This window comes from Gymnoscopelus microlampas, assembly GCF_963454915.1.
Source record: "Gymnoscopelus microlampas genome assembly, chromosome: 22".
Classification (NCBI taxonomy): Eukaryota; Metazoa; Chordata; class Actinopteri; order Myctophiformes; family Myctophidae; genus Gymnoscopelus; species Gymnoscopelus microlampas.
Genome location: NC_139959.1, coordinates 44,147,783 through 44,172,814, shown reverse-complemented (window position 1 = coordinate 44,172,814; position 25,032 = coordinate 44,147,783). Strand labels below are relative to the sequence as shown.

The window sequence follows — 25,032 nt, the reverse complement described above, 5'->3', positions numbered from 1 at the left end:
CCATGTATAATACATCTGTAAATGATTATTAAATCATTTGTAACTGATGTTACATAATATATACAAGCTATTGGTAGCTTGTTCATGTTTAACATATGCTTTGTTAAACATTCCTAAAGTGTCTATAAATCCTTAGTACATGCTATTATGTGCCCTATACACACAGAAAAATAACGGTTCGATCTGGAACCAAAAATGGTTCTTCAGAGTGATTCCATAGAAGAACCATATTTGGTTCCAGAAAGAACCTTTTACACTAAGGTTCTTTAAAGAACCATTTATTCGAATGGTTCAATAAGGAACCATTAAAGGTGCATTAAAGAACCATCAAAAAATGGTTCTTTGAGGAACCGTTTCTGGTTCCTCAAAGAACCATGTAAAAAAATGGTTCTCTGAAGAACCTTTTCTAAAGTGGTTCTTTGAGGATCCAATTGGTTCAATAAAGAACCGTTTTATAATGGTTCTTCAGAAAAAAAAGGTTCTTTGGATAATAAATGTTTCATTACACATTAAAATATATTAGATTTACTGGAAAAGATGGACACAAGATTTTATCATTTGAATTTATTAATAAATAAGCCCACATATCTCCATATTTGAACATTAAACATGAACTTAACACATTTAGATTTAAATCTTTAGAAACTTTTGGGGGGCTAGTGGGGGCATTCCTTGTCCCCCAAATGGCAACAGCAAGCTCCTTCATGAACAGGGAGTCCTTGGTGTTTGCTGCCACCATCTTCCAGATCTCCTTTTGGAGCCACACACCAGAGCCAATGTGGACCTGAAACAGAAGAAAACAAGACATGTTTTAGAAATTAAAACACATTTTACCATGACATTTCCCAGACTTTCATTTTGGACAAAAGCAGGCACACTTCAAACAGTTTACTGTAAAGAAATGACATTTTCATGTCAAGGACCCCCAAATGTGGACCCTATTTGGAAAAGAGTTGGTGCCATGGACCTCCAATAGAGAAGATGTTAATTGTTGGATTAGATTTAGTACAGAATGCTACAACTGTCTATACTGTAGGTGGGGAGAGTTAAAGTAATTATTATACAGTACAATGTCATTGGATTACATACTAGCTGGTAAAACAGTAGTGAAATAACCCTTTGCGCCTGGCATCCCTATTTTGTGCATGCCATACATCCACAAGGCGTAGTGTCATCATCAGTGGGCCGTACCTACGGAGGTGGAGGCGCGCTCGGGGGAAAACACAAATTTGCCCCAGCTGGTATAGACAGAGGGATGTGGGGTTTTCAAACTCACATGCTGTAAAAGTATACCAATTTAAAAAGCAGGCGTCATGGCTTGCCAGATCACAGGCACAGAACCTTGCTGCCACTCGACAAGGAACGTTAAATTAGCAAATTAAACAAGAGTCCGATTGGAATGTTGTCCTGACTGGACAGAGGATCCAACACAACACAATGGCCCGAGGTTATCTGATTTAATCGCCTGGTAAGAGACACTATTACATTTTCTATAGATATGATCAATTAAACTTATCATAATATCAAAAAGCAAAAGTCATTCATTCATCAATGATGTTTATAGAACACGTTTTAGTGAATTCCTAGTACAGGAGACATCGACGCCATTACAGTTTGGAAACGCAACATGCAGCGATTTACACACAAAACAAGCCAAACCCTAACCTATCCTCGTTTAAAAACCTACAGAAAACACAATTGTTAATCTGGCAATGAACACGGAGCTAAAGCAGTGTGTAAATCCTGCATGATATCAAATGATGCATGTCGCCAAATGATAATGGTGTCGGTACGTGCCGTTCACAAAACAGTCTCTAAACTGTACTTCAAATTCACTATAAACATTATTGATGACTTAATGGCTGTTAGGTTTCGATATAATGGTAAGTTTAATTGATCATATCTTGTAATAGTGTCTCTACCAGGCGATTAAACACTGTGCATATGTAAGCATGTTTGGCAACACGGAGGGAGACGGGTGGTAACCGGAAAACTCGCCCCAAAACACGCTCGCCCCCATTTCCACCGACCAGCGGTTCTTGTATTCTTGCATCTGTATTAGGGTTTGAAATAAGTTCAGGGTTAGACATAGTTTTACTGAGGTTATGTTTAGGAATACCAGGTGAATACCGGCGGGTTTGCCCCGGGGCGACTGTGTTTTGGGGCGAGTGTTTTAGTATTCAGACGGACATGTAAAGAGGGAAACATCTCCGGTCTAGGTGGTGCTTGTGCTGAAACTTGACTAATGCAATAAAATATAAGGACAATCTGATCAGTGATAAACCACATGAACCCCAGTTTACGTATTCTGGGGGGAACATAAACCAAACATTGCCAATCTAGCTCACAGTTACAACGCGTCGCGTTCCGACGCGCTGTGAGCTCATAGATTGTCAATGTTTGGTCTTTTTAGTCACATATATCTTAAAAATAAGTCAGTCAAGTTGTGTTCCAGCTGTCCTTCTGATGGATTTTTTCTTGGCTGACAATGTTTCTATCGTCCATAAAATAGCTCTGAAAGTGATCCAAACGATCGTGTATGATGTAACTCTATGAGGCAGATCGTTGTGTTTTCCCCCGAGCCAAAATCGAATGGGCGTTCCTGGGCGTTCCCGTCTATCTCCGTGTGTATCTATAGGCAAAACTGTTCAAAAATAGTTCAGAAATAGCAAAACATAGCTGATCTACAAGCTCACGATGCATCATGACCCGTTGCCTATTTTTTAAATAGTGCTTTTGTGCTTAACTGTTTCTTATTTAGCTGGGGACACTGTGGAACCCCCTGGGGACCCCACTTTTATGAACCACTGTCCTACACAGTATGTTTCTTCAATACCTTGTCACCGTTGGTGTCAAACATCCCAGGTGTCGATGCCAAATCGTCTCACTCGGGGGAAGAGGAAATGGAGGAAGTTGCAACTGAAAATGTAGAGAATCACATTTAAGTTCCTTTTGGCAGTATCACAGTACTTATATTGTACACATTGTCACCATTTTCCGTAGAACAGTATGACTGTCTAAACACACCTATGCTGTCACTGGTTTGCTTATCTGCAGCAGGGATGTCAGGCTTTGCTGCAGAGCTATATTGAGGCCCTTCCTCCAGTTTCTGTTTTGCAATCTCTAATTTGTTGCATCTTAAAGCATGAACAGGGTACGGATTAAAAAAATGAATTGATGTATGCGTTAGTAGGATAACAGTTTAATAATGAACCTAGCATCTGTCCACTCCATATAACATGCTTTCTATATAATGTTTTTTTTAACATTTGTGGTCAAGATCTAAGTAAAAAAGAACATGAGAACAATTAACCAACATATAGATATATACAAAAAGAGAAGAGCAAACTCATGCAACTGTTTCGTTAAAATTAGTCATTGCTTACTTTAAGGTGCTGTAGGTCCAGCTCCAACTCTTTGGCCTTCTTCTGGGTACGACTGTACTTGACATTTCGTCGTGGATAGCTTGGGGTACAACAGCATCTCCACCATATTCAGACGTGTCAGAGTCTAAAGGTAGTGCAAGTGATATATTTTGGATAAAACAAGATATTTTTTGTTATAAAGTTAAAGTGGAATAAAATGTAATTTTATGCAATCTGTATCGTAGAGTATATTAATACAATAACTTATACAATCTGTATGTTAGATTATGTTAATACAAATAATACTATATAACTTATACAATTGGGGTGGTTGCATTTCGTCTCGCCTGCTCTTCTATTGAGACATTTAGTGTCAAAGGTCATGTCTCACCTAGACACAGGATCTGACATGAATTTTGATCTGATGGTCAAGGTTCAATGTATCACCTGAGCAAGCAGGCAGGCTCTATAGAGCGTGCCAAAAATCCTGAAAGGGGCGTCAAGAAGTGTCATTTGGTAGCGGCGGACATCTTTGAGGGGTATAAAACAGGTTGACTTAACATTGCACCCCACAAGTATGTCTGCAGCTACTATGCCACGCGCCCCATGGTGACGAGTCGTTGGCACGCTCTATTAGCTCAATGGTAAAAGCACTTGCTCAGGAAACCGGGTTCAAATCCGGGGGAGAAGAGGAAAGTTACATAGTGCAGCTTTAACCCATTAAGACCTGAGGCCGATTCTAAAAATGTTCTCTAAATCCTAAAAGTTTTTTGAAAATAAAAGGAAAAAGATTTGAGGTACAAATGTTCGCTTTAAAAAATATATATTCAAAGATTTTCAAAAATAGCAATCTACAAGCTCATAGCGTGCCACCGAGTGCCGCGCTATGAGCTTGTAGATCTGCTATTTTTGAACGGCCAAAGAAATGGCCAAGTTTTTGAATGGCCAAAGAAATAAAAAAAAATGACACAGATGCGTTCCCGGTCTTAATAAGCAGGGGTCTCTCGATCTCTTTAATAAGTAGACAATTCAGTTTCAGATGGGTTGCCAATTTCAGGAGAGAGTACCTATTCATTAGCTTCAATGTTAGTGTTCCTGTTCCAATGTTGTATGCCCACTTCTTTGTGTCATCACTTCCAATTGCACTTATTTATCCTGTATCCAGAGTTCTGATTGGTTAAATTAGGTATTCCTGGAAATGCATTTTCGGCTTACTAAAGAGGTGAAGAGTCTGGGAGACCCCTGTTACTGAACAGTTTGAAGCAATGATTACTTTAATATTACACAAAACAATATCACTTTACCTTCAAACTGTTTTCTTTTCTTTGTGGGAGGGGGGGGGGGGGGTTCTCTCTTCTTGGGTTCCTTTTTCTGTTTTAGTAGGGCTGCCTGCAAACCATTCGTTTTGGCCACTGCAGTCTGCAGCAACACACACACACACACACACACGCCAGATTCTGAATTTAGTTTTGAGCAGCACTGACACAGGCAAGCAGTACAGATAGTGGCCTATATTAAAAATTATATTGTATATTCCCACTGTAATTTCTTGTAATTATTGTCATAATCCCTTTATCAAGACAAATGATATAACTAAACAATGTTGGGTCATGACTTGTGATTGACTTCGAGTTCGAACACAGCAGCCTACGCACTTATAAATACAGTCAGTAATAGTAGGCTAAAAAGCTTACATAAATAGTATTTCTGTGTGTCAACACTCACCTAAAATGTCCGCCGCTTCTTCTTCTTTCTGTTATCTTCTCTGAAGCCGGTTTATAATTATTTTTGATGAATCCAAAGCAATGCAATTGATCTAACTTTCTATTGAAGTGAGAGCTGACTCGAGACAGCATTCATTCTCACCGCGCGTCGCGAGCGAGTTCAAGGGTCGCGAGCCAGCTGAGACATTGTTGCCAGATTTTGTGAAAGAAATAAGCAGCCAGGTCTGTGAAAACAATTAAGCCCAAAAGAAGCGACACCTACATAGGTTTATAGAGCTTTATCTACAAGCTCACAGTGCGTCGCATTTGCAACGCATTGTGAGCTTGTAGATCTGCTATTTTCAAAAAGAATAAGTGAAATATTTCACTTATATTTACAAGCAACTTTACAGAAAAACAAGCCCAAAGTCGCTTATAATAAGCAGATATGGCAACACTACTCAGGGCCCATAAAGGGCCCACTTCTCTGTAAAAACAGATCACAAAGCTCACAACGCGTCGAATGCAACAAGATGTAATGTAAAATATACTGTATATTATTATATATAATATAATATTATATTATATTATATTATATATTTTAGATTTTTATATAATCATATTTGAGCTGGGGACCCCCCACCCTGATAAGCACTTGGAATGTAGGAGTTGATGCATTTACGTTTAGTTTGACTCTATTGTGAAAATAGCAGATCTTCAAGCTCACAACGCCTCGCAAGGAAGGTGTTGTGAGCTTGTAGATCTGCTATTTTCAATGTTTTTATAGTATAGTTTGTTGATTACTTTTGATGCAGTAATGGTGTTGTTTTTTTTGGTACTAAACAGGTCTTAAAGGTCCTTAAATTGTCACTTCACTGTCATCTGGGGACCACCCCCAAATCACGTGGGGACCCCCCTGGGAGTCCCGATCCACATGTTGAGAACCACTGATCTTAACCAAACTTTACCAGCTGCTAAGCTGGTCTTTGCTGGTCTGTCCACCCATTTGACCAGCAAAGACCAGCTACCAGCTTGGCTTTGCTGGTCAGTCCAGCCAGCCAGCTGGCTGACCAGCAAAGACCAGCAGAATCCAGCTTAGTGACCAGCTAACCAACTACACTGGCAAACCAGCCTGACCAGCCTGACCAGCTTGTCCAGCCTGGTATGCCATCTAAACCAGCTTAAGACCAGCCAAGACCAGCTCATACCAGCTAAAACCAGCAACCATCATAAGCTGGTTTGTGCTGTTTTTTCAGCAGGGTGGTTAAGGCTGAATTTGACATCAGAGATAAGGCTTTTTCCCCCCCTTATTATATAATATGATTAGACTGACAATAGACTCTCGGGTTACCTATCCTAAAACTACAATCTCCATGTAATGCATTTGATGTATTACCCTTGCTTTTTGTGAATAACTCTGAAATAAGAGCGTCTACTAAAATAATAATTTGTAATTGTTTTATACAGGTTATAATTTACAGTTGCAAAATCCCCTACCAATAAGAACCTTTCAAATCCCATAGAACCATATGAGGAATATGAAGAACCATATAGCATTTTAAAGAACCATTTAAGAATCTAAAGAACCATTTGCTATATAAAATGGTTCTTTAGCAGGTGATGGTTCTTCAAAGAACCATATAGGGTTTTAAAGAACCATCTAAGAACCTTTTTTTTTCTGTGTGTAGTAAAGTGAAGACAGTTCATCATTTACAACTGTCTGTTAATGTGTTTGTTCATGTTTAACATATGCTTTGTAAAACATTCCTAAAGTATCTATACATCCTTTGTACATGTTATTATGTGCCATACAGTAAAGTGAAGACAGTTCATCATTTATGACTGTCTGTTAATGTGGACTTTCTCCTTACCTGTTGCAAACTACCTGGCTTTCATGAATGCAGACACCAAACAATTACTAGAATTATCTTTCATGTTTAGCAAATTATGCGTAAGACATTCGTAAAGAGTATGTAAACCATTTGCAGACGTTATCATGGGCCTGAGCCTAGTTCCTTCTTTTGGGCTTGTTTTCCTAGACCTGTCCGCTTGTTTCTTTTGCAAAATCTGGCAACACACTGATTACCTGCATTACACCTGCAGTAGCCTACTAGGGAGGAAGTGAACAGTGATGCAGTTGCAGACTGGACAGAAATATGTCTAATTCATGTTTTATGTGTTTTAACTGTCTTGTTGCAGGTGATCGAGGTAACATAAAATGGCTAATCTTACACACATGAAGTAGCATTATGACCAGAGGGTATTTTGATGGTGGCTGTTTGTATCTACAATGTTTGTTTTGATGTGTAGGCTAGTAATGTCCTCCATGCTTAGCAGTTTAGCTTAGCAGCTAAAGCTAACTTGCACTGGAGGTGGTGGGAGGCATGCGTTAATCCGACAGACCTTTTCTCCGACTATGTGGCATCCGTGTGCGGACGGTTAGGGTTAGGGTGCGGGTTTGGTTCGGGTTTAGTATTGGAAACGTCGGAGCGCTGCGCTGTCGGAGGAATGCGCTGTCGGACTAACGTACTGCACCCGGAGGTGGTGACTGCAGAGGCTCCAAGCTGCTACTCTGTGATTCTGTTGTGATGAATTTCTTTGTTTAAATGTCAGTGTGTGTGCTGTGGCCAAGAGTTGGTACATTTTATATCTTAATAAATTGTTTTATACTTTTATACTCTATAACGTTACTTCTGCCACTTTTTGATGTCACATATTTTACTAATCATTGTTAAACATGAAATAATAATGCATAGTCTTCACTTTACAACAAGGCCCATGATAACGTTTGCAAATGGTCAACATACTCTTTACGTATGTCTTACGAATCATATAATTGTTTGGTGTCTGCATTCATGAAAGCCAGGTAGTTTACAACAGGTAAGGAGAAAGTCCACATTAACAGACAGTTGTAAATGATGAACTGTCTTCACTTTACTGTAGGGCACATAATAACATGTACAAAGGATTTATAGATATTTTAGGAATGTTTTACAAAGCATGTTAAACATGAACAAACACATTAACAGACAGTTGTAAATGATGATCTGTCTTCACTTTACTATAGGGCACATAATAGCATGTACTAAGGATTTATAGATACTTTAGGAATGTTTAACAAAGAATATGTTAAACATGAACAAGCTACCAATAGCTTGTATATATTATGTAACATCAGTTACAAATGATTTAATAATCACTTACAGATGTATTATACATGGCTTATTCATGAATAGTTTTACTACTTACTAATACCTTTATAGATGATTCGTAACTGTAGTTATAAAGGTTTTAGTAATCATTTACGAATGTTAATAAACAGGTTGTTAATGATTTGTTAATAGTCTACAAACTGCTTATAAACGTTTATAAATGCTTTAGAATGGGTCGTTACATATGATTTAATAATCATTTACAGATGTATATAAATGGCTTATTCATGAATAGTTCACTACTTACTAATACTTTATAAATGATTTGTAACTGTAGTTATAAAGGGTTTAGTAATCATTTACGAATGTTAACAAACAGGTTGTTAATGATTTGTTAATAGTCTACAAAGTGCTTATAAACGTTTATAAATGCTTTATAACGGGTCATTATTGTAAAGTGCTACCAAACAATTTATGGAATATTTATCTGTCTGTCTGTCCGTCCATGTATCTGTGCTACTGTCATTGTACTGTTTTAGTCCCATTTTCTACTATTCTTCTATTGTTTATTCCAACAGTCTATATTTTATTTAAAAAACAGCTTGGAGCAAATAGGGCTATATAAATATATACACTGCCCCATAACCATTTTAAAAATGATATTCGGTTATTCTATGAAATATATTTTGATGAACATGAACGTAGCGTTTACGTGGGGAATATAATAATACTATAATATATATAATATAATATTCACCCGCAGCTGGGTTTAACGAGACAGCAGCCAAAATGAAAATGCGACGTTTCCTAAACGTGCTCATCACAGATGATCCATGATTTCTCCATCGCAATTCTTTCCCATCAAACAAAATAATCCAAACTATTTTGTACTGCTTATTATGCTTGTTAAAAGCATGATTTTATTAAGACATGACAGCAATATGGAAAAAAACAAAATATCTCAATTAAAAATATATTTCATATAATAACCGAATATCATTTTTAAAATGGTTATAGGGGCAGTGTATATATTTATAGCCCTATTTGCTCCAAGATGTTTTTTTAAATAAAATATAGACTGTTGGAATAGGGTAGAATGACTCCTGTCCAGAAAAAAAGGCTGCATGCAGCAATTAAGCTTCATTAGAAAAATGACTGACGGGCTGGGCTGGGCCTAATTTGCCAATTATGGGTCGAGCCAGGCTGATATATTTAGGGGATATGAAAGCTCTAGTTTGAAGTGCTCATGTGGCCTTATAGTCGCTTCTTTTTGTTTTCATAGACCTGCGGTTGCGTATTTCTCGCCAAGGCTGATAACACGGCTCATGGTCCAACATGTGCTCTGTGGCCGCACTGAGGCGATTTAAAATGGAGCCGATGTTTAGTTTTTAAGTCTAAGCTTGCCTTTGCGTGAAACCACATTTGATAGACATAAATATTACCTACATATTACTGATTAGAGAGAATTTCATATTTTTGTAATCAGTTAATTATTTCCTGCATAATCGATGAATAAAACTGACGTGTAAAGTGGAGCATTGCATTGCAGATGCAAAAATTGTCTTCTTTGAATAGACTATCATCTTATATAAATACAATTGACACAAGGAATTGACACCCTTCCTTCTGCTGAATATAGTAAAATTAGAATCACAGAGATTTGTTGACAATAATAGCCTAGTACAGAGAGTTGCACGCTTTGCGTCCTGTCTCCACAAAGCCATTGCATTGTGTGCCCTTTGCGGGTGCTTTTAGAATCCACTGTGCCCCCTCCCAAATCCGTACCCATGTGTGTGTGCAGAATAGCAATGTTGGGGATATAGCAACAACATCCGTATTTAACAGGTGTAAGGTAGGGTTTAGGATTCAGGGGCGACTGGGGAATAGAGCCTTATGGGAGATATCCCAAGGCAAAGCCAGGAAAGGCAAGAAGCACCACCTACGTAGATGCTCTGCAGCGTGACAGCTTAGATAACAACACTGTACAGCTCAAGACCCTGATGCTAGATAGGAGAGTGTGGAGGGCAGTGATTCAGGAGTCCTGAGTTGGTCTTGGCTTGACAGCACTCTCTCATCACACATGTGCACATTTAACTGAAAAACAAGACATAGAGTCTAATAACAGTGTGTCCTCCCTGTCCAATGTTTAGCTATAGATTGTAAGTTACTATGTGTGCAGTTTGTGAATGTCATGCAAATGTCAATGTAGTGTTCAGTGGTGAAGCTGAACTACAGACAGGTTGCTTGTGTGCATGTCCTATCTATGAAACACTTTATGGAATATTTATCTGTCTGTCTTTCCGTCCATGTATCTGTGCTACTGTCATTGTACTGTTTTAGTCTTATTTTCTACTATTCTTCTATTGTTTGTTGCTGCGATGTCAAGGAGCCCCCAAAACCCACTCTTTTATATTTGAACAAATGACATATTGTTGATAATAGTAGAAACATTTGTATGATTCCAGAAGTGTTCACCACAGACCAGAGTCTTCAGCAGTCAGCTGTGTGTCTATGCAGAGTGACCGGTCTAGAGAAAGAGCTCCTGACTTCAATGAACCTGAACCCGAGTATGTGAATCAATATACACTATAATATACACTTGTCTGTCTGTCTGTCTGTCTGTCTGTCTGTCTGTCCTACCGTCTCTCTAGACGCAAGCCCATGTGTGCCAGAGAATTGAATTTATCTCTTCAGTGTAACCACATAGACCCTCTATTCTTAGTAAAACGGACCTGAATTGCACTGTACTTGGTGCATTCTTTTTCAATTTACAGAAAATAACTTCACCAAAAAGCAGATCTACAGTGGTATCAAGCTGGTCGTCACTATTTTCAAAGCAGTACCTTGAGGCGGCGATGTGTACCTTTCTCAGCCGCTCCCCCAGATTCTCAGTCCCGCCCCCTAGACCTATTTCATTGTATTTCAATGTGTAGTGTGGCCATTCAGCCGCTGGGTGGTGCAAGTAAAATGTCTGGTATTCAGAATATACTTTAGTAAAAGTACAAAAGTATTAGCATCGATCATCGATCGATCGATCGATCGATCGCCAGGTGTGCCTTGGCACCAAAAAGGTTGGCAAACACTGCTCTACAGGGACCTACCATGGGTCAGAGAGAAAAGGATGAGGGTCAGGCACACTGAACTAATGGCAAGCAAACTGACACTATGGGAGCTATCCCAGGGCAAAGCCAGGAAAGGCAAGAAGCACACCACCTAGATGCACTGCAGTGTGACAGCTTAGATAACAACACTGTAGAGCTCAAGACCCTGATAATAGATAGGAGAGTGTGGAGGGCAGTGATTCAGGAGTCCTGAGTTGGTCTTGGCTTGACTGCACTCTCTCATCACACATGTGCACATTTAACTGAAAACAAGACATAGAGTCTAATAACAGTGTGTCCTCCCTTTCCAATGTTTAGCTATAGATTGTAAGATACTATGTGTGCAGTTTGTGAAAGAGGTCGTACAAATTACAATGTAGTGTCATCATCATCATCATCATCTGTTTAAAGTCCGCTTTCCAGGCTCCGCTGGGTTGGACTGGGTTCTCGCTATGGCTTTCTTCCACCGGGAACGGTCCATGGCCATCTCGTGATTGATGCCGAGTGCTTTCATGTCAGCTAACACGATCATCTGCCAGGTCTTCTTAGGCCGGCCACTGGGTCTTGTCCCCTCCAAGTTGATCAACATTACTTTCTTCACCCAATCATTCTCCTCCTTCCTTACAACGTGTCCGTACCATCGCAGTCTGCCTCTCCTCACCACATCCACTATGGCCTCCACTCCCATCTTCGGTCTCAGCTCTGCATTGGTCTTTCTCTCCCTCAGTGATATACCGCACATCCATCTGATCATCCTCATCTCTGCTCTGTTCAGCTTCTCTTCATGCTCCACCCTCAGGGCCCATGTCTCACTTCCATATGTCATGCCACTTCTGACGCAGGCTGAGTACACTTGCCCTTTCATCTTCAGGGATGGGGCCTTGGATGTTAGGAAGGGCATAAGTTCCCTGAACTTCTTCCATCCACTTCTCACCCTTTTGGTCACCGCTAGGTCCACCCCCCCCATCAGCGTTAAGCATGTCTGCCAGGTAGCAGAAACTGTCCACCACCTCATACGTCTCCCCGTCTACTACAAGCCCCTCTTGCTCGGCTGCATCTACCTGTGCGACTTCTCCCCTGCACCGCTTGCACTGGAATGTTTCGCTGGCCACTTGCAGGCTACCTTTTACTCCACTGCATCTCCTGTGGCCCATTTTTGGCAGCCCTTGCACTGGAGAGAGTTAGCTTGTACTCCCTTCCCACAGACTCCACATGGCCATGCTTCTGACTGCTGTATCACTCCCAGGCCTGCACCACAAATCATGACCTTTGACTTTGCCGCATTCACCTTCATCCCTATTCACTTCCAAGCATGTCCTCCAGGCTGCTAGTCTCTTTGCTAGGTCTTCCCTTGAGTGAGCCATCAGTACCAGGTCATCCGCATAGAGCAGCTCCCATGTTAGTCCACCCCTCACTTCCCTCGATACCACATCCATCACAATAGCGAACAGTAATGGACTGAGTACTGATCCCTGATGCACACCCACCCTTACTTCGAACCCATCACTGTCTCCCATTCCCGTTCTTACTACTGTACATGCTCCACTGTAAAGAGCCATCACCACCCTGACCAGTCCCTCCTCCACTCCAGACTTCCTCAGGGCCCACCTCACCACCTCTCTTGGCACCCTATCAAATGCTTTTTCCAGGTCAACAAAAGCATAGTACAACCTCTTCCTCTTCTCCATGTTTCTCTTGCATCTGTCGGGTGACAAAGATTGCATCTGTTGTACCTTTACCGGGCATGAAGCCAAACTGCATCTCATCCACATCTACTTGTGTCCTCACCCTATTTTCCAACACCCTCTCTAGCACTTTCATTCCATGCTCCAGCAGCTTAATTGCCCTGTATGACCCGCATGTGAGTGGATCACCCTTCCCCTTGAATAGTGGCACCAGGATGCTTTTTAGTGTTCAGTGGTGAAGCTGAACTACAGACAGGTTGCTTGTGTGCATGTCCTATCTAACAATTTATTGAATATTTATCTGTCTGTCTGTCTGTCCATCCATTTATCTGTGCCACTGTCATTGTACTGTTTTAGTGCTATTTTCTACTATTCTTCTATTGTTTGTTGCTGCGATGTCAAGGAGCCCCCAAAACACACTCTTTTATACTTGAACAAATGACATGTGGTTCACATGATAATAGTAGAAACATTTGTATGATTCCAGAAGTGTTCACCACAGACCAGAGTCTTCAGCAGTCAGCTGTGTGTCTATGCAGAGTGACCGGTCTAGAGAAAGAGCTCCTGACTTCAATGAACCTGAACCCGAGTATGTGAATCAATATACACTATAATATACACTTGTCTGTCTGTCTGTCTGTCTGTCTGTCTGTCTGTCTGTCTGTCCTACCGTCCGTCCGTCCGTCTCTCTAGACGCAAGCCCAGGTGTGCCAGAGAATTGAATTTATCTCTTCAGTGTAACCAAATAGACCCTCTATTCTTAGTAAAACAGACCTGAATTGCACTGTACTTGGTGCATTCTTTTTCAATTTACAGAAAATAACTTCACCAAAAAGCAGATCTACAGTGGTATCAAGCTGGTCGTCACTATTTTCAAAACAGTACCTTGAGGCGGCGATGTGTACCTTTCTCAGCCGATCCCCCAGATTCTCAGTCCCGCCCCCTAGACCTATTTCATTTTATTTCAATGTGTAGTGTGGCCATTCAGCCGCTGGGTGGTGCAAGTAAAATGTCTGGTATTCAGAATATACTTTAGTAAAAGTACAGAAGTATTGGCTTCGATCGATCCATCGATCCATTGATCGCCAGGTGTGCCTTGGCACCAAAAAGGTTGGCAAACACTGCTCTACAGGGACCTACCATGGGTCAGAGAGAAAAGGATGAGGGTCAGGCACACTGAACTAATGGCAAGCAAACTGACACTATGGGAGCTATCCCAGGGCAAAGCCAGGAAAGGCAAGAAGCGCTCCACCACCTAGATGCACTGCAGTGTGACAGCTTAGATAACAACACTGTAGAGCTCAAGACCCTGATATTAGATAGGAGAGTGTGGAGGTCAGTGATTCAGGAGTCCCAAGTTGGTCTTAGCTTGACAGCACTCTCTCATCACACATGTGCACATTTAACTGAAAACAAGAAATAGAGTCTAATAACGGTGTGTCCTCCCTCTCCAATGTTTAGCTATAGATTGTAAGTTACTATGTGTGCAGTTTGTGAATGAAGTCGTACAAATTACAATGTAGTGTTCAGTGGTGAAGCTGAACTACAGACAGGTTGCTTGTGTGCATGTCCTATCTATGAAACAATTTATGGAATATTTATCTGTCTATCTGTCCATCCATGTATCTGTGCCACTGTCATTGTACTGTTTTAGTCCTATTTTCTACTATTCTTCTATTGTTTGTTGCTGCGATGTCTAGGAGCCCCCAAAACCCACTATTTTATACATGAACAAATGACATATTGTTCACATGATAATAGTAGAAACATTGGTATGATTCCAGAAGTGTTCACCACAGACCAGAGTCTTCAGCAGCCAGCTGTGTGTCTATGCAGAGTGACCGGTCTAGAGAAAGAGCTCCTGACTTCAATGAACCTGAACCTGAGTATGTGAATCAATATACACTATAATATACACTTGTCTGTCTGTCTGTCTGTCTGTCTGTCTGTCTGTCTGTCTGTCTGTCTGTCTCTCCTACCGTTCGTCCGTCTTTAGACGCAAGCCCAGGTGTGTTAGAGAATTTAATTTATCACTTCAGCGTAACCACGTAGACCCTCTGTACTTAGTAAAACAGACCTGACTTGCACTGTACTTGGTTTATCTACAGTGGTACCAAGCTGGTCATCACTATTTTCAAAACAGTACCTTGAGGCGGCGATGTGTTGGCTACCTTTCTCAGCCGCTCCCCCAGATTCTCAGCCGCGCCCCCTAGACATATTGTATTTTATTTCAATGTGTAGTGTGGCCATTCAGCCACTGGGTGGCGCAAGTAAAAGTCTGGTATTCAGAATTTACTTTAAGACGGGGTGCCGTGATTTTCAGTGACCCCCCCCCCCCCTAAAATATAATCATCAGGTATTATGGTTATACTATAAAGAAGATTTTTTTCAAAAAAGTGTACAGAAATTGTTAAATTATTTTGTTTATGTGGACACGCCTCCAGTTCATTAAGTATACCTGGTTCTCACCTTAGCACCTCCTCCACCACCTTAGCACCACCCACCTGTCCTAGTCCCTCCTCCTCCTCGTGCCCACACCTGTTGTGTTATGATAATGTTGGGGAGGGTATGTTTTTACTGTGTCACTAAAGCGCTGTTTCTCTATTTAGGCGGCTGAAAATATGGTTTGACTCAAAAATAATTTGAACAAAAGGTTTCTCAATGGTTTATTGTAGTATCAGGTGTACTTAATAACATATCAAAAGTTTACCGAAATCTGATCATTAGAAATGTCAAATTTCCAAAATGGCCGCCACCAGTTCCTTAAAAGACCATTACTCCTTCATTATTTGCCCCACGCAAGTAATTTTGGTGCCTAACCCCATGTTTTGGTGATCTAGGAATCCAATTAGCATATATAAATTATAGGCAAGTGATTATAAGTACAATTATATATTAAAGCAATTGGTTATAAGCATATTTAACAATGTAATTGGACATTTCTCCCTTTTATACATACTATAATGCCCAGGATTGGGCAAAAAATAACTTCACCAAAAAGCAGATCTACAGTGGTATCAAGCTGGTCGTCACTATTTTCAAAACAGTACCTTGAGGCGGCGATATGTACCTTTCTCAGCCGATCCCCCAGATTCTCAGTCCCGCCCCCTAGACCTATTTCATTTTATTTCAATGTGTAGTGTGGCCATTCAGCCGCTGGGTGGTGCAAGTAAAATGTCTGGTATTCAGAATATACTTTAGTAAAAGTACAGAAGTATTGGCTTCGATCGATCCATCGATCCATTGATCGCCAGGTGTGCCTTGGCACCAAAAAGGTTGGCAAACACTGCTCTACAGGGACCTACCATGGGTCAGAGAGAAAAGGATGAGGGTCAGGCACACTGAACTAATGGCAAGCAAACTGACACTATGGGAGCTATCCCAAGGCAAAGCCAGGAAAGGCAAGAAGCGCTCCACCACCTAGATGCACTGCAGTGTGACAGCTTAGATAACAACACTGTAGAGCTCAAGACCCTGATATTAGATAGGAGAGTGTGGAGGGCAGTGATTCAGGAGTCCCAAGTTGGTCTTAGCTTGACAGCACTCTCTCATCACACATGTGCACATTTAACTGAAAACAAGAAATAGAGTCTAATAACGGTGTGTCCTCCCTCTCCAATGTTTAGCTATAGATTGTAAGTTACTATGTGTGCAGTTTGTGAATGAAGTCGTACAAATTACAATGTAGTGTTCAGTGGTGAAGCTGAACTACAGACAGGTTGCTTGTGTGCATGTCCTATCTATGAAACAATTTATGGAATATTTATCTGTCTATCTGTCCATCCATGTATCTGTGCCACTGTCATTGTACTGTTTTAGTCCTATTTTCTACTATTCTTCTATTGTTTGTTGCTGCGATGTCTAGGAGCCCCCAAAACCCACTATTTTATACATGAACAAATGACGTATTGTTCACATGATAATAGTAGAAACATTTGTATGATTCCAGAAGTGTTCACCACAGACCAGAGTCTTCAGCAGCCAGCTGTGTGTCTATGCAGAGTGACCGGTCTAGAGAAAGAGCTCCTGACTTCAATGAACCTGAACCCGAGTATGTGAATCAATATACACTATAATATACACTTGTCTGTCCGTCTGTCTGTCTGTCTGTCTGTCTGTCTGTCTGTCTGTCTGTCTGTCTGTCTCTCCTACCGTTCGTCCGTCTTTAGACGCAAGCCCAGGTGTGTCAGAGAATTTAATTTATCACTTCAGCGTAACCACGTAGACCCTCTGTACTTAGTAAAACAGACCTGACTTGCACTGTACTTGGTTTATCTACAGTGGTACCAAGCTGGTCATCACTATTTTCAAAACAGTACCTTGAGGCGGCGATGTGTTGGCTACCTTTCTCAGCCGCTCCCCCAGATTCTCAGCCGCGCCCCCTAGACATATTGTATTTTATTTCAATGTGTAGTGTGGCCATTCAGCCACTGGGTGGCGCAAGTAAAAGTCTGGTATTCAGAATTTACTTTAAGACGGGGTGCCGTGATTTTCAGTGACCCCCCCCCCCCTCAAATATAATCATCAGGTATTATGGTTATACTATAAAGAAGATTTTTTTTCAAAAAAGTGTACAGAAATTGTTAAATTATTTTGTTTATGTGGACACGCCTCCAGTTCATTAAGTATACCTGGTTCTCACCTTAGCACCTCCTCCACCACCTTAGCACCACCCACCTGTCCTAGTCCCTCCTCCTCCTCGTGCCCACACCTGTTGTGTTATGATAATGTTGGGGAGGGTATGTTTTTACTGTGTCACTAAAGCGCTGTTTCTCTATTTAGGCGGCTGAAAGTATGGTTTGACTCAAAAATAATTTGAACAAAAGGTTTCTCAATGGTTTATTGTAGTATCAGGTGTACTTAATAACATATCAAAAGTTTACCGAAATCTGATCATTAGAAATGTCAAATTTCCAAAATGGCCGCCACCAGTTCCTTAAAAGACCATTACTCCTTCATTATTTGCCCCACACAAGTAATTTTGGTGCCTAACCCCATGTTTTGGTGATCTAGGAATCCAATTAGCATATATAAATTATAGGCAAGTGATTATAAGTACAATTATATATTAAAGCAATTGGTTATAAGCATATTTAACAATGTAATTGGACATTTCTCCCTTTTATACATACTATAATGCCCAGGATTGGTGAATTAATCACCTATACATGTAATTGACATTCTGTTGAAGCTTTAAAAATGTATTTGGATACCAATAAGGAATAAATTAATTATTACTGGGTGGTACTGTGACATTTGTAAAAACATGGCTGCCAAGTGATAGACTGGGAATATTACACAAATCTTGGAAGAAATTCCTTACAGAGAAATGTCTTCACCAATTTGTTTGTAAAGGTGTACCGTTCCCAAACGGGGGGTCCCCAGATGGTTAGCTTTATGTGCAACATTGTTTTCTCACTCAACAGTAAACAAACCAACGTACAGTATAAGTGTATACAGGGTCTCTGCACATTTCTAAAGTTACAATTTAAATACTCTTAAGACTCAATATTATCTCAAATATTGGGTAAGAAAGAGGCAAACATTGTGAAAACAGTACAAGCTCAGAACACTCCGCTCAGTAGGAAAAAAATGTCCACTTGTCTGGTCTATGGGGAAGATGGACTCCTCAGTGGGTATACACAGTGGAGAGAAATGGCCCCTTATGGGCCAAGAGAGGGTGTACAAGTCATCACAGAGCTATCACAACATGTATCTAGTGTCTTCTACTGGGTGTCTAGGCAGGGGTGGTGGAGGAGTGTGGCGTGGATAAGGTTCAGATTTGCTTGTCACAGACATCTCCTTATTCCTGAGACTAGTAGTTGTGTGAGGTTTTAGTGCAAAATTAATTTCACATGTCCTTATTTTGTGATTGGTACTGCTGGCAATAAGCCTGAACCCTGATCTTTTTTTCTGGATAATTTTAAGAGCAAGAAGGTACGTATAGGGGACAGCCCATGACGCCCTGGGCTCCAGTCTCCCCATAGAATCCCAATCTAACCGACCTCCACGCCCATAAGAGCCCAACAAACAAGCATTGCTTTTGGCATACACCATTTTTTTGTTCTGGAGAGGGAGAGGACGCTCTGAGCCATAATGATAAGTCACTGGGGGCCCCTGGGAATATTAATGGTCAGCCACCACCGACTCTCCTGTGAGCCAGTCCGACATAGACACCCTTGTCTGCCTGACACGCAGTCATGCACCACCACGTGGAGGTCTTACAACCACCACTATGGGGGGGGGCCGACCCTCCTCACTACCTGTGCCAACTCACAAGTGCCTATCTCGGACATAGGAGCCAGCCAGACCCGCCAGGAGGTCCATTTGGGACCAGCATACATAGGGACATGACTGTCTACCTGACACAGTCTTGCAACATATGGAGGTCTTACAACCACCACCACTGGGGACTGTCCTCACTACCTATGCTAACTCAAGAGTGCCTATCTCGGGAGTGCCTATCTCGGGAGCCAGCATGGAGGTCCACTTGGGAACAGTGGGATTATCCAGTGAGCCAGGCGACATAAGGACACTCCTCTCAGCCTCACGCATTAGCTAAATTCCAATACCTTAATTTCTGCCTCCTCCTCACTCCGTTCTCCAGCGTGCTGTGACTTAGAAATTGTTTGTATCCAAAATGCTAAGTTGCTTTTGGAGGAGCTGTGAACGAGGAGAGGGCAGGCTCCATAAGCCACTTGGAGTGAGATCTGGCAAAGATACAAGTTTATCTTTCATGTGTCGTTTGCAGAACTGTCTTCGTTGAAATGGCATATCATTTCTGTTGGAGGTTTTGCACGTCGGACATGGGGGAGATCAGAAGCTCAGGGTCTCCTTGCCTCCTAACTTTGCTCTTCTGCGCTCCAAGTTCCCAGGGAGCAATCCAGTGACCCCCATACTCCCCTCTACCTGAGGGGAACCCTAGGCCCACTAAACTCTAGACCAGACCCACCCCCCATACTCCCCTCTGCCTAGGCACCCAGTAGATACTCGGTTCTGACAGCTCTACACTAACCTCCATAACCACCCCCACCCCTCTTTGCACACTCACACTGATTGCCTTCCTAGTTCCTAATGTGTTCAAAAGTTCTATAAACATCTATTTAATGTTTTTTCAAAATCTTGTGTCTACAAGATGACACTGCGAGTCCATGAGTAAAATACATATTCTTGTGTATGTAGGGGAGGAGTTATGAAGTTCCTGTGGGGTGAGTAAGGGGATGGGTGCAGAGATATTGGTTCATAATGCAAGACATTTTTTGGGGTTGGGGTGTATAGTCAAAGATGAATTTAGTTTGGGCTAAATTTGATCCACAGAGCTATCCAAAACCTTTCAATATTAAAAACAGTACTATCTATCAACTGACAATATGCTCTGCCACCACCTTCTGAATTACTGCAAATGTTGACTACTAGTTTTGTTGTGTTTTGAGGATATCTTGAAGCCTTGTTCCAGTAAAAAATATAAGTAGTTTAACATTTATTATATAATTAGTTAAGTTAACTTGAAACGGGTGACCATTTCAGAGGGTTTTAATAGGGTCACAAACAAAATATTGGATTTCACAATTATGTAATTGTATCTCTGCAATTTGGACAAGTCCAATGGATTCCCAGGCCCCCAAAACATGGGGTTAGACACAAAAAGTACTTGTCTAGGATAAATAATGAAGGGGTTAGGCTGTTTTAATGATTGTTGGGGCATCTTGGACGCCATCTTGAAAATAACACCTTTCCAGTGGGCAAACTTTGGTAAACTTTTAGTATGTTATTCAGGACACCACATACAACAAAAAACAGTTGAAACACCTTTTGTTCAAATTTATTTGGGGTAAGGTGCTTTTTTTTCATATATTCAGCCGCCTAATTGGCATGTTTGACCCTCAAGGTTTCAGCCTCCAGGAAGAAACTCCAAATAGTCAGAGAAGACATAAAACACCATAAAACCACCACCGGGGGGCTTAATGAAGTTCTATCAACCTCATAGACACATGAAAAACAGAAAAAGTGCAAAAACATGGCACCAGCTCTTTTAGTAAAAGTACAAAAGTATTGGCATCAAAATGTACTTAAAGTACCAAAAGCAAAAGTACTCATTATGCAGAATGTCCCATTTCACAAGTTCAAAATGGACAAAACATCTTTTGAAAATAGCAGATCTACAAGCTCACTGTGAGCTTGCAGATCTGCTATTTTCAAATGGCTGAAATATATATAGGGCTGAAGTGGTTAGTGTGTTTTATCATTTTAATCAAAATATACAAAGTAACTAAAGTTTTCATATAATTGTAATGGGGAATTGAATTGAAACAATATACTGTAGAAGCCTGCTGTAGCAGTAATTACATTTTGTCATTTCTATCAGGTGTCCATAACACCATACATACAATTTAGGCTATTCTAAACCAAGTCCTATTTGAACTGCTTTTTTTTTGTTAATTAAAGAGACTAGACTAGACCATACCCGTGAAGTGCACAGGCAAAAGTAGTTGCAAACGTGGGGTTATTATTGCGCGTCCCATCCCGTTTTTTTTTAAATTGTGTGTAAAGGGTTTACACACACACTTTTCACACACATTTCAATTTTTTTTTTACAGTGAAATATCCCTTTAAATATATTCTACATAACCCAGTGATTCTTTGTTTACCACAGACCAGAGTCTTCAGCAGCCAGCTGTGTGTCTATGCAGAGTGACCGGTCTAGAGACAGAGCTCCTGACTTCAGTGAACCTGAACCTTCAGACACAGAGTATGTGAATCCTCCTATACAATATACACTGTACTCTGTCTGTCTGTCTGTCTGTCTGTCTGTCTGTCTGTCTGTCTGTCTGTCTGTCTGTCTGTCTGTCCTACCGTCCGTCCGTCCGTCCGTCCGTCTGTCCGTCTCTCTAGACGCAAGCCCTGGTGTGCTGGAGAATTTCATTTTTCACTCCAGTGTAACCACGTAGACCCTCTATACTTAGTTAAACAGACCTGAATTGCATTGTACTTGGTGCCCAAAAATCAGATCTACAGTGGTACCAAGCTGGTAACGTGGCTATTTTCAAAACAGTACCTTGAGGCGGTGATGGTTACCTTTCTCAGCCACTCCCCCAGATTCTCAGCCGCGCCCCCAGACATATTTTATTTTATTTCAATGTGTAATGTGGCCATTCAGCCACAGGGTGGCGCAAGTAAAGGTCTGGTATTCAGAATTTACTTTAGTAAAAGTACACAAGTGTTGGCATCAAAATGTACTTATACCAAAAGCAAAAGTACTCATTATGCAGAATGTCCCGTTTCACAAGTTCAAAATGTACAAAAAAATCCATTGAAAATAGCAGATCTACAAGCTCACTGTGAGCTTGTAGATCTGCTATTTTCAAATGGCTGAAATATATATAGGGCTGAAGTGGTTAGTGTGTTTTATAATGTTAATCAAAATATACAAAGTAACTAAAGTTTTCATATAATTGTAATGGGGAATTGAAATGAAACAATATACTGTAGAAGCCTACTATAGCAGTAATTACATTTTGTCATTTCTATCAGGTGTCCATAACACCATACAGACAATTTAGGCCATTCTAAACCAAGTCCTATTTGCACTGCATTTTTTTGTTAATTAAAGATTAACATTAATTTTAGATTTTTAGAATTTAGAATTTAAAATTTCTAAATGACTGGACCCGGTCCGAAACTGACCCGTGAATAGGTGGACCCGGCCCGAAACGGGACCAAGGCAAACTGGACCCGTTCCGAAACGAACCGAGGATAATTGAGATGTATTAGACCCGGTCCGACCGGGTCTCTATACCCGTACTGGACCCGGAGCTCATTTGTAGCTAAGATCAACGTGGTATTCAGATTAGCCATGTGTGTCTGTCGGCTCCTGCTCCCCCCCGCCCCAACAGAGTAATCACAGTCTAGCTGCGTTCCCGGTGGTTTTTGTTTGCAATTCACCTGCTAAAAAACCTCCATGGTGTTACTACGCAGGTCGCAGGGTAGCCGCCCGGAACTCGCCCCAAAACCTTTCCTTTCGTTTTTTATACCGTGTGAAAACTATGATTTCTGGGCAAAACCAGAGCAAAACCAGTTAACTCAAGATAAAACCGCAAACATGAAACGGTTATGGGATATTTTTGCATAGTCGAAAAGTGAATGGGAAGAGAAAGAAATCAAGGATGGTACAGAGAACAGCGCGATCGTTTATTAAACCACAAAAAGACCAGTCCACGTAGATCTACGCGTTTTTTTTAATTTTGTTTTTATCCCACGATTTTGTGACCCTATTTTTTACACCCAGTGCCAAATGTCTATGTAATCCTGGGCACTACCTTCCCTCTGCCAACCTAGGGAGGCCAGGGCCGAGCTCATGCCTCCTTCAATGCATGAGAGCCAACTGACCTTCTTGTCACCTGACAGGGGGGAGTTTCCCTGGTTGGACGTAGTAGACATGAGGGATTTCAGAAAAAAGGCCTTCTATAAGGAGGTTATTTGGGGGTAAAAGTTGGGAACAAAGCCATTTTACATAATTCAAGGGTGCTGAATCAGAAAAACACTGTTCCCAAGCAAAATTCTTAGTGCTTAACCTCCTAATTTGCATATCAAAATGGCTGCCGATTTTGAAGTATTTCTTAAATAACTCTATAACAAAGCAATCAAATCTGACAAATAAAGTGTATATATTTATATTCTGAGGGTCAGACAATGTGTGGAAGGTATTTATAATGTAATAGATGTAAATAAATGTAAATAATGTAAATAAATATGCAAATTAGAGGCCACTATTACAGAAAACGGTTTCGTACTTAAAGTGATCCATCCGCATCCCCCTTATTTTATTTTATTTCTACTTATCTGTATTTTTACCATCCTTAGGACATCTAAAATAAATATTTAGATGATGTAAAAATCCTGGTACATTTGGCCCCTGATGACCAAAAAATAAATGTGACGTTCCATGAATACGCTATCATGGGGATTTCTGCCTTGTATAACTCACCCCCAGGAGGAGTTAGAGCCACAGAACTGGTACTGATAACTGAACACAAACTACTTTCAACACAACTATATAGAGTGGGATGGGGATGGCTATAGGTACACTTAGATGGCCAACAGGGAAAAAAACTATTGGTCGTGCACACACAAACTATTGGTCGTGTACACAGTGGTTAATCCCAATGGTCTGAGTATCTACAGGGCTGACAAGGGACTAGTACAGCCTAGTACAACCTAGTCTGGGAGGGTTAGCGTCGGAGCTTGGACAGCAGGGGCGCGGCCACTGCGTTGTGATTCAAATCAACAGCCAATGAAGAAAAGGGGGCGGGATCCACATGCAGTGGGTGATGCGTCTAAATAGGATCGACGGGAAGCAATTTCCCCTTGAGAAATTTCGGCCGCCATTGTTGTGTACTGCTGTTTGCCTCTCGTCGGACTTTTTAGACGAGTTGCACAGCTCTCAGACCGGTAAGAGGCGTGTCCGCTCAGATTCAGAGCGTGACGTACATCCCGCCCACAAATACCAGGGCTGTGGCCCAGAAGTTCCTCGCCAGAGCTGGCGAAAACTTCTGGGAACTCAGATTAAGTACAACCTAATAGAGCCTACAACCTAGTCTTAACTACGGTAGTCCAGTCTGTTCCATGCTAGTATAGCCTATATCGCCGTCCCCTAGTCTGTTCCATCAAAAGGCTGGACAAGGCTATGGGTGTACTAGGCTTTACTGTTGTAGACTCTTCTGGTCTCTAATAGACTGTTTTAAATTCCAGTAGGCTGTGTTGGTCTGTACAACGCTATATTAGGCTGTACAAGGCAGATCTGTACTATGGTCTACAAAGGTTCATGCAAAACTATTGCTTGTGCACACACAAGCTATTGCCCGTGTACACAGTGGTTAGTCCCAATGGTCTGAGTATCTACAGGGCTGACAAGAGCCTAGCACAGCCTAATAGAGCCTATTAGAGTCTAGTACAGCCTAGTACAGCCTAATCTATCCTAGTCCAGCCTTATCAGTCCTAGCATAGCCTTGTACCCCCTCCCCTATTCT

General features: G+C 41.2%; 1 protein-coding gene and 1 long non-coding RNA gene across 2 annotated transcripts in view; one reads left to right on the top strand and one right to left on the bottom strand.

Moving 5' to 3' along the window:
• The window catches only part of LOC311039183 (uncharacterized protein), a 396,442-nt gene that overhangs the window by 9,267 nt on the left and 362,143 nt on the right, over nt 1–25,032 (top strand). The gene's annotated exons all lie outside the window — the stretch shown is intronic.
• LOC311039200 lies at nt 564–3,076 on the bottom strand. The gene is made up of 3 exons (XR_014600140.1): nt 3,028–3,076; nt 2,837–2,919; nt 564–784 (listed from the first exon to the last, which is right to left on the bottom strand). It is a non-coding gene; the product is annotated as an uncharacterized lncRNA (long non-coding RNA).